Genomic DNA, 18,147 nt, shown 5'->3' on the forward strand with positions numbered 1-18,147 from the left:
AGAGACTGAAAGGCTGGGAGGAGGCTGGAACATGGAAGAAGAGAGGGCAGGCTTGCAGGAGACAACACGAACCATCCCAGGATGGAAACAGCCCATTAGAGGGCCAATGAAGGGTGCTGACGGTGCTGGAGCTCTTACCATCCTCCCCAGAAACTGGATGTCAAGCTTCCGTCAAGCTGGGGAGAGCATGACTGCACAGAGGAGACATCGCAGGAAGGCACTACAGAGATTCGGGGTCCCCCGCATGGTCTCCACTCCCATTTTCTTGTTGCCATGGTAGAAATTCAACCAGAGGTCAACATGCCCGAAGATCCCTTTGTGTGGATGTTAACTTTTCCTTCTTCCCTCAGCAAGGGAGGCTCTGGTAAGCTCTAATTATGAGGGTCTGGGAGGCCAGAGTTACCATGTACAGAATGAAGTGCCACTGAGCCCAGGGCTTTGTGTTGGTGCCAACAAGAGCAGAAGAAGGAGCCGGCTCAGGGGAGGGAGGTGGGCTGACCCCCGGCCTTCCAGGTCTCTGTGTTTACATAACCAGTGCATGAATGCCTCCTCCATCTTCATCGATTTTTATTTTACTTCTTTGTCCACCCTGACATTGGAAGGAGATGGATGGACTGACAGCTGGAGACATTTCTCTCTGAACCCTGACATTTGGTTGCCTTACTTACAGCCAATGCCTCGACACTTTGCACAGACAGGATTCCCAGAGAACCCAGACCTCAGGGCAGCACAGAAAGGCCCAGCTGTGGGCATCTCCTAGTACTCACTTACTGGTACAAAAAAAACCCCTTATAATGGTCCAGGGAAACCTTTGCCTATAGTAAGTAACCGTTACTATACTTACAATTTTGAAAATGTTCATTTTGGGCCTTTTGAATAGAGATTCAAATCTGCTCTGGAGATTGCACTTGAAGAAAAGGCATTTTCTATGACTTTCCATTTGAATTAGCAGGCAGACCGCCTGGAGGCCTCTTAAGGCCACACTTGGAGACCCTCTGTGCTGGCAGACAGCATGGGTGGAGGTAACGCTGCTGCTCCCGCTAATAGATCAGGAGAAACTAGCTAATGATTTTGAGGAGGAAAAAAAAAAAAAAACACTCAGTTGAAAGCAATCTCCATTAGCGTAACACACGCAACACAACCATGAATTATTGTGTTGATTGGAGGAGACAAGCCATAAATTTCTCCCATTAAAGTTCTTGACTCTCAATATCAGGTAGAGACTAATGACTTAAAAATAATATGTGCAAATGTTATCAGAATGCAGATGACCTGGGCTGTGGCCCCAGCAGGGGAAGCTGGTCTGATGTCCTGGAAAAAGAAGAGAGAGTCCATTTAGGGGCTGGGGCAGGATATTTTCTGTACATAGTGGGAATGTTTTCTTTTCAATCAAAGGGAGGTACTCCAAAGACGTGTGAAGAGACAGTATTTGCTCTTGGGGGCAGTTTGAAATTAAAGCTGAAGCTCCAGGAAAGGAAATGCAAGGAGACCCTCGGTGGCGGGTTCTGGTTCCCACTTGCTCTGAGTTGACATCACTCGCAGGACGGGTTCCAGCCAGGCAAGACCCTGGTGGGAAGGCAGTGAGCACAGCCTGGACTCCGGAGGGGTCCTGTCCTCTCCACTTGGCGCCTTCAAGGGGGAAGAGCTCCTTTACTTTCTCTGTCTTTATTCTTCTCTGTGGCTGCTTCCTCTACTTCAGAAGGCTCTGACCAGGCTCTGGAGCTGTCCTTGCTGCCTCTCTTTGGACTACTTTTTCTTTCTCTATTAATAAGCTCCTGCAACAGATCCTCTATCCTTTATCATTTAGGCAGCCGTCTAAACCTCACCGAGCTTCCCTGGTGGCTCAGATGGTAAAGAACCTGCCTACAATGCAGGAGACTTGGGTTCAATCCTTGGGTTGGGAAGATTGCCTGGAGAAGGGAATGGCAACCCACTCCAGTATTCTTGCCTGGAGAATCCCACGGACAGAGGAGCCTGGTGGACTACAGTCCATGGGGTCGCAAAGAGTTGGACACGACTGAGCGACTAACACTTTCACACTTTAATCCTCACCTGCTCAGCTTTCCTGGATTAGCAGCCAAGAAGTGGTGTTTTTCCTTACCCCAGTCATCCCTGTCCACACATGAAATCTGGTGCCTCTTCACTCACCCTCCTGTCAACTCACCAAGGCACATACCCCCAGATGGGAATCAACCACACGGTGTTCTATTTGTATATTTGGAAGAATTAAAATATTTACTACAAAATAGCGTCTGCATATTCTTCCTGCCAGCACGGCTTTAATTTTCTAATGGGAATTCTCACCCCTGTGTTTCTTGGCTCCCTCTGCTCTTTGCTTCACCCCTGCCCCAGTCACTTTTGTGATTCATGAGGGACATTAACTAATTTGAGTGAGCGGATGAAGGACCCCTTGGTACCGTCTTTGAGAGAAAGAATGAATGTAACTTCTAGGGATTTGGGGCCCATGTTGGAGAAAAAAATAGCCTTTGATATATCCCAGCCTCATATTTTCTAAGCAACACAGCTACCCGGAGCGACATCTGGCTCTTAGAAAACTGGGCCTGACTCTCTGAATTCCAAACTTACCTCCTTTATGCCCCCATCCTCCCACCCCTTGATACTCTCCAGGAGGCAGTATCCAGTTGGCCTTGAGGGAGCACTGTCCACCACTATGCAATCCACAGTGTTTTAGACAAGAAACATTCTTGAGTCTATACTTACCTAAGCTTGCTTCCCTGGGCTTCCCTGGTGGCTCCGTGGTAAAGAAAAATTCTGCCGACGCAGGAGGCATGAGTTCGATCCCTGGGTTGGGAAAATCCCCTGGAGAAGGGAATGGCAACCCGCTCATTGTTCTTGCCTGGAGAATCCATGGACAGAGGAGCCTAGCAGGCTGCAGTGCATGGGGTCACAAAAGAGTCAGACAATGCCTTAGCGATTACACAACAACAGGAAAGCTGGTTACAGGTGCCACCTTGGAAGATTAGCCTGGGTTTTTGTGCTATTCCCATTCCATTCCTCATGGAAGTGGGGTCTTGACTCAGATCCTGACACTGCAGGACACATCCCTCCTTTTCACCTCTCTGCCCCAGGGCCCAGAGGCCTCTTGCTGGAGAAGGGAGCATCTAGAAGGTCTCTCAAGGTTCTATGAGATCATTTTTCCTCCCTCCCTGCCCCCTCCCCACTTTTTTATTTTTTATTAACAAGGATGAAAGTAAATGTGAACTCGAAACAATAAGGCATGGAAAATCACAGAAATAACTTAATTAAGTTTTTAAAGATTTCCATGCTTGAATAAATTAGCCTTCCTGCAAATGTCACAACATTCAGAAAAAAAAATTGTAATCAATGGAGCACAATGCTTGCCTGCTCTTTATTTAAAGGAAAGCTTCCTTGGTGCGTTTCCTGTACCCCTGCTCCTCCCCTGCAGCTGTGGCTCTGGGCCCCTGGCTGCTGGGCTGAGGGCAAGGGCACAGCTCTCACATCAGCATATTCTGGCTGAGGCTCCAAACAAAGGAGGGAGGATTGACAGTGGGCAGAGGCGGCGAGGAGGGGGGAGGAGTGGGAGGACTGGGAGCGGGAGACTGTTCTTGGCCAGAGTGAAGGCTTATGGTGGTTCTGGTTCTCCTTTGAAAGGTAGCAAAACCATCTCTCTTTGTGGGTTGGGAGTGTTCATGAATTCTTCCCTGATGGCTCAGACAGTTAAGAATCTGCCTGCAGTGCAGGAGACCCGAGTTTGATCCCTGGGTCAGGAAGATCCCCTGGAGAAGGGAATAGCAACTTGCTCCAGTATTTTTGCCTGCAGAATTCCATGGACAGGGAAGCCTGGCAAGCTACAATCCATGGGGTCGCAGAGAGTCGGACACGACTGAACAACTAACACACTGTGTGTTGTTATGAAAGCTGGATTAGGGAGCTTGGGCTTCCCTGGTGGCTCAGATGGTAAAGAATCTGCCGGCAATGTGGGAGACCTGGGTTCGATCCCTGGGTTGGGAAGATCCCTGGAGCAGGGCATGGCAACCCACTCCAGTACTCTTGCCTGGAGAATCTCTGTAGACAGAGGAGCCTGGCTGGCTACAGTCCATGGGGTCACAGAGAGTTGGGCACAACTGAGCGACTAAGTACAGTTCCCTGTAAAGCCAGTAAGGGAGTGTTGATGGGGGATCAGACCACAGGGCCAGTGGGTAGAGGCCAGTCCCCTGCCATTCCCTCCAGTGCTCCCCTCACCCCCACCCCCCAGTCCCTTTCTCATAGCCAGGGCTGCCAGAGACTGTAAGGGGCTGGAGGGAGGCAGGGAAAGAGAAAGAGAAGGATGGAGAGGGAAGGCAAGGGCCCAGGTGTCCTTCCTGCGGCCACACAGACAGCTTTCTATGGCCATCAAGACCCAGGGTGATCACTGAGCTAATGAGTACGTGCCTGCTGCTGCGCTGCTGCCTTGGACTTGAGTAGTGAGTGATGTCATGCTGGCTGCCCGGCCGGCCCTGCTATAATGCAGCTGTCAGGGCCCCACGGGGAAAACTTGGGGAGAAATACGAGAAGCCTAAAAAGCAGCAAAAGGCCCAGTCAAGTGAAGGGAAATGGAATTACAGTAATGCTGAAAGCCAGCACACTGGAGAATTAAAACACTTTGTTTTGGAACCAGATTCGACTCAACCCAGGTTATTAAATTATTTATTGTTTGCATCTCCAGTAATGGGAGAGAGTAATGGGGGAATGCAGTCAGCCAGGGCAGAACTTGTTTTAATTATCAGGCCTGTTTGGGGGCCAACCTGGATCTAGCCTGGTGCCCCCGTGAGTATGGAGCTGAGTGAGGTGGAAATGGAATGTTTCATGTTTAATCAGATTAATCAGATCTATCGGCTGTAATAACCCAGAGGCAGATTGTGTGTGTGTGTGTATGTGTGTGTGTATCCTCCAGAGTTGCTATGGGGGATGTCAGCCCATTGACAGGGACGTTCTCTGACCCTCAGCTGTTCTGCTTTGGTGAGAATTGGTGTGCATCTTCATCAATACCCTTGCTGCTGAAGTAACTCGCACCCAGTCAGCACCACTGGGTGTGGAGAGAGCGTGGTGACAGGCCTACAGGAGGCAGGAAGTCTCCCTCGGTCCATCCTGGCCACTCTTCACCTTTTGGCCGTCTGGGATAGCGCGATGATGATGATTTCTGATGCCTGGTATGAGTCAAGGCTTGTGATGAGCATTATACATGCATTCTTTGATCTTCACAATAACCCTTTTAAATAGGATGACCATGCATCATGATCTGAACATGGTCATCCTGTGCCTGTTGTTTCTGAGTCAGTTTTAAGCCCCTTCCCTTTTATTGTTAAACGAGTTCTTGTTTGGACCATAAGTGATTGTACCCACTTTGTAGATGAGGAGTTGAGGCTTAGAGCTTTGCCTAAGTGTCCCCCGCTGGTCAGGGGCAGACCAGGTTTTACACTGGTTCTGTTTGGAATCTGAACTCTTGATGCTCCTGCTTCTGGGCTGGTAGGGAAGAGGAAAGGCAGGGGACTGATGCTGAAGGGGAGGCTGAAGCAGTTCTAGTGCTCCTCTGATAGGTAGCAAAATGGAATCTCTCTGCAGGGTCTGGAAGGCAGAAGTTAGGGGCACCCAGCTTAGGCAGTAGTTCGAAGATGCCTGTTGACTGACTTGTCAACCTGATCTCTGGGGGCCTTGGGCTGCAGTGGCTCCAAGTAGGGTTTTGGCTCCAAGCCAGAAATTGAGGCCGGGTTGCAGCACTGAGTACCAAATCCTGGCCACTAGACCAGTGGTCAATGACAAGGCCCTGGCCCTTTGGATCTGCAGAAAAGAATTCCCACAAAGAAGAAAAGTAGTGAAACAAATAAAATATTCATTAGGAGGAAAAAAAGAATACAGTACGTGTGGATAGACACACGGGCAGACTCAGAGAGTGTTGCGGCTTTAGTTTTCATCACTTATACGGGACATTTCTTCCAGGTTTCCTTTGGACCATCCTTTGATCTGCCTGATTCAGAGTCTGTATCTGGTATATCTCAGGATCCTCCCATGTGCATACGTGCATCTCTCAGCCAAGGTGGGTTCCATGGAGAAGGCCTATGGGCAGCTTTGATACCACTCCCGTTTCGACTTCCAAGGAACTGTCTAGTCAGGAAGGTCTCCTTGACTTCAAGAATGAGAAATATGTGCTCTCGTATCTTTTATCTGCGCAGGGCCCAGCCTCCTCTCTCAATTGTCCTGCTATCTTCATCTCACAGTTTCCATCCACAGGGAATGAACTCCAACTGTTCACCATGGGGTAGTTGGGGGCGGGGGTTGGCATCTACCTCCTGCATCAAACCTATGGCAGCTGAGAAAGAGAGTCTGCCCTCTGAAATCCAACTCCTGGATAAACTTGTTCAAGGCAGGTGCCAGGGGAACTTAGATGGGGACTAAGTGTTGTTCTTTGCCAAGAGGTGACCCTCATGCGCCTGGCTCTTCTTAAAGTCCAGATGTCTGGGCACAGAACCAAGAATCTGAGTCTCTGTTTCCAGTCCTTGGCCTCTGATCTGAAGCTACAAGAAGCGACAATAAGAAAATCCCCCTCCAGTTGGCTGCCTTTAACACATCCTGTCCCATCCCATTTGTGGAGGAGGGAATGGCTTGGTGAGCCTGGCTACCGCTCTTGGAGGCTATAAAGTCGGTGCCTGAGAAATGAAAATTGTTGTTATTACCATGCAAACTGTTGATGTAAAGGGCTGGTCTGGAGTACTTTGCTTCCTTAATTAGAGCTGATCTTTCTTTTCCTGCAAATTTGGGGACTATCCTGTTATTAATGACCTTTTTGGATCCATGCCCAGGACTTAGAGATATTGTCTTTGGATCCAGGTAATGAGGTCGCTACTGATCCTGAACAAATGGGGAAGTGATTTAATAATTACTCTGCACTGTCTGTGGGTGACCTTTCATTTGTCGAGATGAGAGGCATCTGTTTATCATCACCCCCATGTGGAAGATTTTGATTTGGGGGGATTAGTTCTCCTGGACGGAATCCATTTCGCTCTCTGCCTTTGTAGAAGTTTGCCTGGAAAGGTACCATGTGCCACAAGCATGTGTGAGAGCTGCAGTGGCAGAGACAGAAGTGGGCCAGACGGGCTGACCGCATGGGTTCAGTGAAGGAGTGACTCCCAGGGCGCGCAGACTTGTGCATTGGTGAGGTGAACCAGTGGTTTAAGAAACGATGGTGTGTATCTTCTGCTTTGCACTTTCAGTGGTAAAGTTCTGATACTTAATTCCTGTGTGTGTGTGTGTGTGTGTGTGTGTGTGTGACGGAGGTGGTTCCCACTCACCGGGCAATTAGCACAATTCTGACACTGTCTACCTGGGGATAGTGTCAGATCCCACACGTTGAGGGCTCAGTCTCAGTCTCACAAGTCTCTATCCCCCACTTCAGACGCCAGTCTCAAGTCCAGGTTGTCACCTGTGCTTCTGATGGACCGGAGTAGACAGATTCCGAGGACTCCCTCCCTGAGTTCAATCTGGCTAGACTAGCTCGTGAACTCAGAAACATTTGACTTACTAGACTACTGGTTTATTAGAAAAGGACTCAGGAACAGCCAGATGGAAGAGATGCATGGGTCAAAGAATGGGGAAAGAGGGCTGAGTATCCACGCCCCCTCCAGGTGCCCTCCTTTCCTCAAATCTCCACGTGTTCACCAGAAGCTCTCATCCTTTTGAGTTTTTATGGCGGTTTCGCTACATAGACATGATTGATAAAATCATCGGCTGTTGGTGATTAAACTCAGCCTCCAGCCCTCTCCCTTCCCTGTGGGTCAGGGAGGTGGGACTGAAAGTCCCATCCCTCTAATTACGTGATTGGTTCCACTGGCAAACAGCCCCCATCCTTAGGTGGTATAGGGGTTTTCTAAGAGGCAACTCATGAACCTAACTTTTCTGGCATTTGTTACTTAGGAAATTCCAAAGGTTTTAGAAGCTTGGTGACAGAAGGGGACCAAGACCAAATGTCTATTTCTTATTGTAAATCACATTGCACAGTGCAATGGGAGAGATGGCCCTGGGTGCCTGGGTGAGATGTGCTGGGTCTAACCGGGGCAGAACTGAGCGTGATCAGGGAGCTTGTGCTGCGAGGAGGGACCAGGTCGGTTCAGTGCTTAGGGAGGCTGAGTCTGTCCTGGCCGAAATCTCTCTATTACTGGATCTTGAGGGACCTCTGGAGGGCTTGCTAGAGAGTCAGGGAGAGGAATGACAAGGACTGAAGGTTGGGGAAAGAAGGCAGAATAATCTGAGATGCACAGCAAGTCAGGCAATGTCGTGTGGGCAGTGTCTCAGAGACCTTGGGGCTTGCTCTTCACTCATTTCTCCATGGCTGCTAAGTCCATGCTTACATGTCTTCCTTGGGGAACTCACCCCTCCTTTATGTCCTAAAGGCCTCCATTCCATTTCCAGTCATTTAAAAATAAAATTCCTTTTCAAAAATTGAGACAAGCATATCTGTTTTTGACCATTTGCCCATTGACTTTTGTTCTTATTTTGGGGGCATCAGTTTGTATAGGTCCTCTTCCTTAGGACAATTCTTTAAACTTTGGAAAAGAGCGCTCTTATTTACCCTGCATCTTCTGGTTAAACATCCCATGTCTTTATATGTTCTTCATGAGTTATGGTTCCAAGTATGCCCTTCACCCTAGTCACATGCCTATGACCAAGGCTTGTTTTATGTGTCTCTGAATATGTGATGAAACAGGTCTCTCTCCTTTCTTTCAAAAAATACTGTTTTATAATGCAACCTAAGAAATAGAGATTTTTCAAAGGGGTTGAAGAAAGCCTTGAGCTTCCTTCTGAAGAAGAGGTGGAAGAGATCACAGAGAAACATAATGTTTTGGGGAGCAGCTCTGGGTGAGAGGACACGGGCAACCGCTGATGTGGGAGGGACTCTAAACCTCATTGTGTTGATCTCAGAACAAGTCTTGAGGGGAGAAGTTCCCCCCGAGCTTCCTGGTGAGTCAGCACAACTTGATCACACCCCAGAATGTTCTGCGTCTCCACGCTTCTCCCTTGCATCCTACACATAACCATGTGCTCAGCTCTTGATTTCCTCATGGGCTCTGAAGGCCGGGTCCATGTGTGTCTTTCTCAGGATCCTTCATGCACAGAGCCTAGTACAGAGTGCAGAACAATGGGCTGGATGAATGAACCAAGAAAGAATCAGTGGATTCAGATCGTGCCTGCCCTGAGGTTTCTGTTGATGGGTTCCATTCATTGGCCTGTTTGGAAACTCTTGTTACTCCTTTTCTCAGTTGTGACTGCCTTTCTCCTACTGAAGCAAACTCCCCATTATCCAGCCGTGTTAAGCAATAGGAAAGAATCACAAACACATAACATGATTCCAGCTGAAGAGAGCTTTAGAAATCTCCCCAGTTTATTGAAGAGAAAAAAACTTTTATTTTCTCTGCATTCCCACTCCAATAAATTCCTTCCTTTCCTTTCCTTCTTTCCATAACCCAGCTCTACAAAGCAATTCCCTTGCGAAACCCCTAACTCCCATTATCCTCCCTTCCTCCACTGCACCCACCAGAAAAGCCCACCCACCTGCTTACTTTATATCTTCTTTAAAGTGGTTCAGCAGGAATAGATCTTCCTCCCCTTGAGATAGATCAACTGAACTCCAAGGAACACATCCTTGGCCCCACCTCACACCATGATCTCTAGTAATGTGGCTTCTGCAATCTGTAGGTCCTGTCCTATTTCTGTTGCCCATTTTAAAAGAATATGTTTTGGAGGACATCCACCTGGGTGAGTTTTCTGCATATCTACTCTCTAGACTTGGGCTGGAGAGCATCTTAAGGATCAGCTGATCTTGTACATTTCATGGTGTTGTTACCTTAAAGTGGGAAACCTTTTACATAAAACCACTGGGGGCTTCCCTGGTGGCTCAGACAGTAAAGAATCCACCTAAAAGGCAGTGGGCTTAGATTTGATCCCTGGGTCGGGAAGATCCCTTGGAGAAGGGGATGGCTACCCACTCTAGTATTCTTGTCTGGAGAATTCTGTGGACAGAGGAGCTTGGCAGACTACAGTCCATGGGGTCACAAAGCGTCAGACATGTCTGAGCTACTTAACGCTTTCACTTTTCATTATTTACAAAAGAGATGAGTGTGAGGTCTTGCTGAAGAGGTGCTGAGGGGCAGGGTCCTTCAGCTTGGACCATCCATTGCTCCTGAAGCTCCATCATTTGAAATTGCTGATTTAGCCTGAGAGGCTTGTTGTCAAGGTGAGGGGACCAAGGTCCAGAGAGGCAAACCACTTACCCGAAGTCACACAATAGACCCAGGACTAGGCATGTTTACTTGGGGGCTCTTTTCACCAGAGCAGGGCGCCTCTTGCTCTGACAGCTGTGTTTTTAGCCTTCCAAGCCTGGCTCTGGCCCATGGTGAGCTGCGCCGTGACCACCCTCACCTCCTATTTGAACCCTGAAGGTCAGTCTCGCGGGCGGACAGATGGGCTGGCCGTCCCACGGCCATGTTCCACCAGCTCAGGGGTACTGCCACCCTCCCACCTCCGTCCTTTCTAGGGATTGCAGCCAAAGCCTCTTACAAAACTGTCTTCTGAGGGCCCCTTGGCTGTCCTGTTTGTAAAACCATTCACAGTCAGCCTTGCCTTTCATTTCCTTAATCTTAAATTGCATCAAAAAGGGAGAGATTAGAGGTAAAACCTCAATAAAGGACTGAACAAAAGCCCGCTCCCACATTGGATTCTCACACCTAGCTTTGCCTTTTCTCCCCTCCCTCTTGTCTGACAGACAGAGTGTATGAACCTCTATTTTTTTTAAAACTTAGACTAAAACACTATTTAGAAAAGGCCCGCGAGTTTGAAGTCACCTCTGGTTCATACATTAAACATCAAATGTACATTAGCTGTGAATTATGGTCATGAAAAGTAAATCCTTTAATGCCGTTTTCTGTGTTCCGCTGCTGAAGCTTAGCATTAATGGCCTCTTAGCGACTCTGTCAATGGGTGGACTTCTTATTTTCCAGTTTTCACCACCCCGAAGGCTTCCCTCTCTGTGTACCTGTAAACAGACAGCCGTGGGAAAAGATCCTAGGGCAGGTTAAGCTCAGGAGCAAATCCACCTGGGTGGTATGAGCCATCACTCTCCAAAGGGCAGGTGGCCGCACCTTGCATAGGGCACTGCTATAGTTCCTTTACAACTGTCCTGGGCTTAGTTCAGTTCTGTTTGCAACATTAAGTTCTGGGGATGTAATTGTTAGGAAGGTGTCTAACCAGCATGGAGATCAAGTTATCGATCAGAAATCCTGGCAGTAGAGAAAGAGAAGTGGTACACAAAGAGCTTCTCTTTCTGTAGAAGAGGCAGATGCAGAAGTCAGGTATGGGTCTTGGTGTGGAAGTCACACTCCTGCTTTTCTGAGCCATCTGTCATTTTCTGCAGGACCAGGGTGAGCCAGACCAGGCAAAGAGTGGGGTGATATATATTCAAAGTTCTTACCCTTAGGAGAAGGACCTTTCCCCTCTAAAACTGTAGGAGCACTCCCTGGAGGAGCAAAGATGCAAGCCACCTACAAAGGCTTTTTCTCTAATCTGATCTAAAGCCTGGGAGGCCAGAAACCTGCTGGAGTTGTGGACAAGCCTTAGCAGGTTTTGAGACAAAATTAGGAAAGTCAAAATGAATTACTTCTCCCAACCTACGTTGCGACCAGATTAGAAAAAGTCAAGATAATGATAGAAAATGATTTAAAAAGGCATTGAATTGCATTTCAGTGTTTATGCACCTTTAAAGCTTGCACTAAATTGTACAAGTTATTTAAATACATTCTTTAATATTTATGCTTTGTTGTTTTAATAAAGACTTCTATTTTTAAATAAAATGCATAATTAAGTGGAATGGAATATTTTCCTCTTTGACACGCTTAATCACGCCTCTGGGAAGCTTAAGTTTTTCCAATTATAAAGTCCAGACACTACCATCTACCATGGAGCACCCTACACTCAGTAGGTCTTCAATAAATATTTAATTATCAGCTATTCTGTGCCTGACACTGGGTTACATTCTGGAGACACAAAAAGAGAGAAAAAAATGATGTGGTTCCTACTTTAATGGAGCTTGTATTGTAACACAATGACAGAGCCAGACATTAGTTACACAAACATGGGGAAAGCTTATAAGATGGGATCGTCTCAAGAAGCACGGAAACATTGTCTGCTGACAGCTTATCCCAAACGAACTTGTTGGGTTGGACAGGGGGGGAGATAAGCAGGCTTCCGTGAGGATGTGATGGCTGAGCTTGGATTCTGGGGTGGGGGGGGCGGGAAGTTGGAGATCCCTGGGTAAAGAGAGAAGGCAGGAGAATCCCAAGCAGAAGGAGTGGCATGAGCAAAGCCTACTGATAGGAGGCAGCATGGTGGATTTCAGGGAACTCAAAAGGCAAGGATGACTGGCCCACAGATCAACGCTGTGCTGTGGACACAGGTGAATAGCAGGGCTAAGGAAGGTGCAGGGAGCTGACATGCAGCCCTGCTCCACTTGCCAAGCTAGAGTCCCATGAGCAGCTGTGTCAGCCCACAGGGAAGGGCATCTTTTTTCCAGTGGGGCTGCCCAGAAGGAGCACCTTTATCTTATCCCATCCAAAGTGCCCTGAGTGCTTTCAGCCTGGTGTCTGGACCACAGTAAGAGAGAGAAAGAGAGAGACCAGGTAAGGCTGGAAAGGCAGCCAGACTTGAAGCCCCCTTCTGTGGGCCTTTATCCGAAGGACAATAAGAAGCTAATGGGTTTTAAGTGTGTATGTGTGTGATGAACAGATTTGCATTTTGAAAAGATCACTCCAGTTGCAGCGTGGAAAACTGATTAGAGGGGCATCAGAGTGGAAGAGGGGTTTGGTTTTGGGCAGAAGATCATGAGTTTGGTCTTGGACTATTGAGTGTGATGTGCTTTGCAAGCACCCTAGTGGAGCCGGCAGGTAGGCAGAAAGCTCAGACAAACTGCACGTATAAAACTTAGTTTGCAGTTTTGTCATAATATCCAGGCATTGGCCACAGGGCATGTAGCAACTTAATCTATGGGTCAACGGGGAAAGAAAGAAAGAAACTAACTCCAGGCAGGGTAGGGGGTAGTGGAGTCTGCGCCCATGGTAAGGCAGGCTCTTAAGCTCAGCACAGGGAGACTCCAGGCAAAGTGATGGTCATGCTAAGGTTAGTGTCCACACAGTTCATCTCCTGGTACAGGCGGCGGCGGCACTGTGGACACTTGGGCGATGATCCAGGCCGAGAAGTATTGCTCGGTTGGGTACTGACATAGAGTTCAGTTTATCTGGAAAAAGGACTGGCATAAGATGGATAAATTGGAAGGTTCTAGAACAGAGATTTAGAGGCAAGGTGACAGTTCCAGAAGAGGTTGTTGTTGTTTAGTCATTAAGTCGTGACTGACTCTTTTGCGACCTCATGGACTGTAACCTGCCAGGCTTCTCTGTCCATGGGATTTTTCTAGGCAAGAATACTGGAGGGGGTAGCCATTTCCTTCTCCAATCGTCCTTACCCAGGGATTGAACTTGTGCTTCCTGCATTGCAGATTCTTTACCATTGAGCCACCTGAGGATCAGAGTGTAAATTTAGAAGTGGACAGAATCCAGCCATGCTCCCTGGGAGGACATGGTGAGCACTAGTGGGAAAGGTGAAGCTCATTGGAGTTTAAAAGCCTCATGGGTTTAGCTCTGGGAACACTGGGTACCTGGCTTAATGAAACGAGATCAATTATCTCCTCTCAACTGCAGGTGGAGTTGGTTCCCTAATAAACAACTGGGCTTGGTCGGGACAGGGTTAGGGACACGGCAGGTCTGAATCTGCCAGCTGAAAATTTTCAGTACCTTTAGGTAGGCAGGGCTGGAGATGGCAGAAGCTCACAGGCATAAGATCAGGAGCTTTGTGAATATAAACCTATAAATTATAAGAAACACTGTTTCCTCTCTCTGTGGGGTTAGTTGCTAGGTGTTCTAGTGGCCTTATCAATTCTGTGCGGAGGAGCAATTCCTTACTAGCCTGGGATAAATGTTGCACAGGTTAAAAAACACTTGGGGTCAACTAGTCCAGAAAAGAGAAGGCCAGGAAGTAGAATCTCCTTCTCAGCTGGCAAGACTTAAACTAAACATATTCTTATTAATAATAATGTCAGGCACTCTTCTAAACAATTTATGTGGATCGACTAATTTAATTAACTCAATAACCTCACAATACCTCTGGGAGGTCGGCTATCACTCACTACACTTTACAGATAAGGAAACTGCCACACAGCTGAGAGGTTATGCTTGCTGCCCAAGGTCCCATAACTAGTAAGTGTTCTGACCGAGAGTCAAATCCAGATAGTCTATTCCAGACCTTCATGCTTAATGTCTACGTCATATTGAACATGATGAGAAAATCACTGTGTCCTCAAGGGCTGTTTAATAGAAATGGCTTTAAAAAATGCTTGAAATTCTGGAGCCTAGACTTCAGTGGGATCATTCCTGACTTCCTTTCTTCCTAGGAAGCCATGTAGACTAGGTAAGGGATAGCTGAAGATGGAGGGCAGCTGGAATAATTATTCTGATGTCTAAGAAGTGAGTTTCTGAGGGGATCTAAACTGGAGAAGGGTGGCAGAGTAGGGGGTGAGCATGGCCATGAAATTAGGGCTCCCAAAAGGAAAGATATAAGCATCTGAAGGCAGAATTCCAAAGAATAGCAAGAAAGAGACAAGAAAGCCTTCCTCAGCGATCAATGCAAAGAAATAGAGGAAAACAACAGAATGGGAAAGACTAGAGATCTCTTCAAGAAAATTAGAGATATCAAGGGAACATTTCATGCAAAGATGGGCACAATAAAGGACAGAAATGGTATGGACCTAACAGAAGCAGAAGATATTAAGAAGAGGTGGCAAGAATACACAGAAGAACTGTACAAAAAAGATCTTCACAACCCAGATAATCATGATGGTGTGATCACTCACCTAGAGCCAGACATCCTGGAATGTGATGTCAAGTAGGCCTTAGAAAGCATCACTACGAACAAAGCTAGTGGAGGTGATGGAATTCCAGTTGAGCTATTCCAAATCCTGAAAGATGATGCTGTGAAAGTGCTGCACTCAATATGCCAGCACATTTGGAAAACTCAGCAGTGGCCACAGGACTGGAAAAGGTCCGTTTTCATTCCAATTCCAAAGAAAGGCAATGCCAAAGAATGCTCAAACTACCGCACAATTGCACTCATCTCACACGCTAGTAAAGTAATGCTCAAAATTCTTCAAGCCAGGCTTCAGCAATACATGAACCATGAACTTCCAGATATTCAAGCTGGTTTTAGAAAAGGCAGAGGAACCAGAGATCAAATTGCCAACATCCGCTGGATCATCGAAAAAGCAAGAGAGTTCCAGAAAAACATCGATTTCTGCTTTATTGACTATGCCAAAGCCTTTGACTGTGTGGATCACAATAAACTGTGGAAAATTCTGAAAGAGATGGGAATACAAGACCACCTGACCTGTCTCTTCAGAAACCTATATGCAGGTCAGGAAGCAACAGTTAGAACTGGACATGGAACAACAGACTGATTCCAAATAGGAAAAGGAGTATGTCAAAGCTGTATATTGTCCCCCTGCTTATTTAACTTATATGCAAAGTACATCATGAGAGACGCTGGGCTGGAAGAAGCACAAGCTGGAATCAAGATTGCTGGGAGAAATATCAATCACCTCAGATATGCAGATGACACCACCCTTAGGGCAGAAAGTGAAGAGGAACTCAAAAGCCTCTTGATGAAGGTGAAAGAGGAGAGTGAGAAAGTTGGCTTAAAACTCAACATTCAGAAAACAAAGATCATGGCATCCAGTCCCACCACTTCATGGGAAATAGATGGGGAAACAGTGGAAACAGTGTCAGACTTTATTTTTGGGGGCTCCAAAATCACTGCAGATGGTGACTGCAGCCACGAAATTAAAAGACGCTTACTTCTTGGAAGAAAAGTTATGACCAACCTAGATAGCATATTGAAAAGCAGAGACATTACTTTGCCAACAAAGGTTCGTCTAGTCAAGGCTATTGTTTTTCCTGTGGTCATGTATGGATGTGAGAGTTGGACTCTGAAGAAAGCTGAGTGCTGAAGAATTGATGCTTTTAAACTGTGGTGTTGGAGAAGACTCTTGAGAGTCCCTTGGACTGCAAGGAGATCCAACCAGTCCATTCTGAAGGAGATCAGCCCTGGGATTTCTTTGGAGGGAATGATTCGAAAGCTGAAACTCCAGTACTTTGGCCACCTCATGCAAAGAGTTGACTCATTGGAAAAGACTCTGATGCTGGGAGGGATTGAGGGCAGGAGGAGAAGGGGACGACAGAGGATAAGATGGCTGGATGGCATCACTGACTCGATGGACGTTGGTTTGAGTGAACTCCGGGAGTTGGTGATGGACAGGGAGGCCTGGTGTGCTGCGATTCATGGGGTCGCAAAGAGTCGGACACGACTGAGAGACTGATCTGAACTGAACTGAGCTGTTGAGGAACTGAGTCTTTTGTTTGTGAGGGCTTTTGCTCAGGTGGTATTTCTTTTTATTTTGAATTTTCTTCCTTGTTAGAAGGTTGAAATGGGAGGTGTTTTGAAAGCACGTGGCTAGACCCAACCCTCATTTTCCTTATGAAATATACTTGCCCATGAAACATCATGTTTCAAAGGACAATGAAATCTGCCTGGCTACTGTGGAGCCCTTTAGTGAAGCCAAGAGCAAGATATCCAGGACAGAAAACAAGACTATGGTCACTCGCTGAAAATCTTAATCGAGTTGGAAATCTCAGACTGTGATGGGAACCTGGATGATCATTCTCTTCCAAACTCCCATTTTCATTTGTCCTTCATCTTCTCTCTTTTAGATGATAGAGTCCATCAAAGATGGAGAATGATGAGCTGGGATTACATATCATTTGGGATACAGCTGAAGAGTTTGATGCTGCCAATTTAATTTCTACTGCCAATAAAAATCAAAGGAAATCCCTTGGGCTAGGAAGGGATTCATTTGTCCCTTACATGAACAAAACACTTTAGAGAAAGTGAAGAAAAGAACTCTGAGAAGATCCACTCTGGAGGGGCCCCATAGGTATCACTGGAAACATTTCTCTGAGCATCTCCCTTTTGTCCCCGTCAGGCCCAACACACAGTGGTCCATTTGGGCTCAAGAAAGAAACAAAGAGCATTCTACTTCTTCTTCTTCTAAGTCCTTTATGAAAGAAAGGCTTTGCATTTTTTTAAAAGGACCTATTCTAAAACTGAAAGACGCTAAAAGGGAAATGAAGAAAATACAAAAATGCACAGGGGATGAGATGGCTGGATAGTATCATCAACTCAGTGAACATGAGTTTGAGCAAACTCCGGGAAATGGTGGAGGACAGGGAGGCCTGGCGTGCTGCAGTCCATGGGGTTGCAAAATCGAACGTGACTGAGCACCTGAACGAGAACCACGACAATGCACAGTGTATGCAGGCTTCCCTGATGGCTCAGCAGGTAAAGAATTTGCCTGCAGTGCAGGAGACACAGGAGATGCAGGTTCAATCCTGGGTCAGGATGATCCCCTGCAGGAGGAAAATGGCAACCCACTCCAGCATTCTTGCCTGAAAAATCCCATGGACAGAGGAGTCTGGCAGGCTACAGTCCATAGGGTTGCAAAGAGTTGGACATGACTGAGTGACTGATGCACCCAGGCAGGCTTAAAATACAAGCATTTGTGCAATAAATCATACTTGTTATTACGCAGGAATGTCCAGCTTCACTCCATACCCAATTTTAGGAGTCTCTCTTTTTCGGTACTAGAGCCATTTCCCCTCCCGTTCTGGGATGATGTTCTAGTTAGGTCAGTGTCTGGAAGGCTTTTATAACTAAAAGTGGGAAAATGAGCTGCCAGCCCTTCTCCAAGGAATAGGGCACCCCTTAACTTCCTCTAGGACCCCACTTACATGGAGCAGATGTGAACAGTCTGGACACACCATCTGCTAACCACAGGGAAGGGCCAAAGCGCTCCTTTTTTTTCCTAGGGACCCTCCACAAATTCCAGCCAAGTGTCCACAGCACTGTAGACCATAGCAGTGTAAACCACACACGAGGAAGTCCCAGCTCACACCAGTAGTTCTGTTTATTTCAGCACCTCCTTTT

The sequence above is a fragment of the Bubalus kerabau genome, chromosome 15, assembly GCF_029407905.1.
Source record: "Bubalus kerabau isolate K-KA32 ecotype Philippines breed swamp buffalo chromosome 15, PCC_UOA_SB_1v2, whole genome shotgun sequence".
NCBI lineage: Eukaryota > Metazoa > Chordata > Mammalia > Artiodactyla > Bovidae > Bubalus > Bubalus kerabau.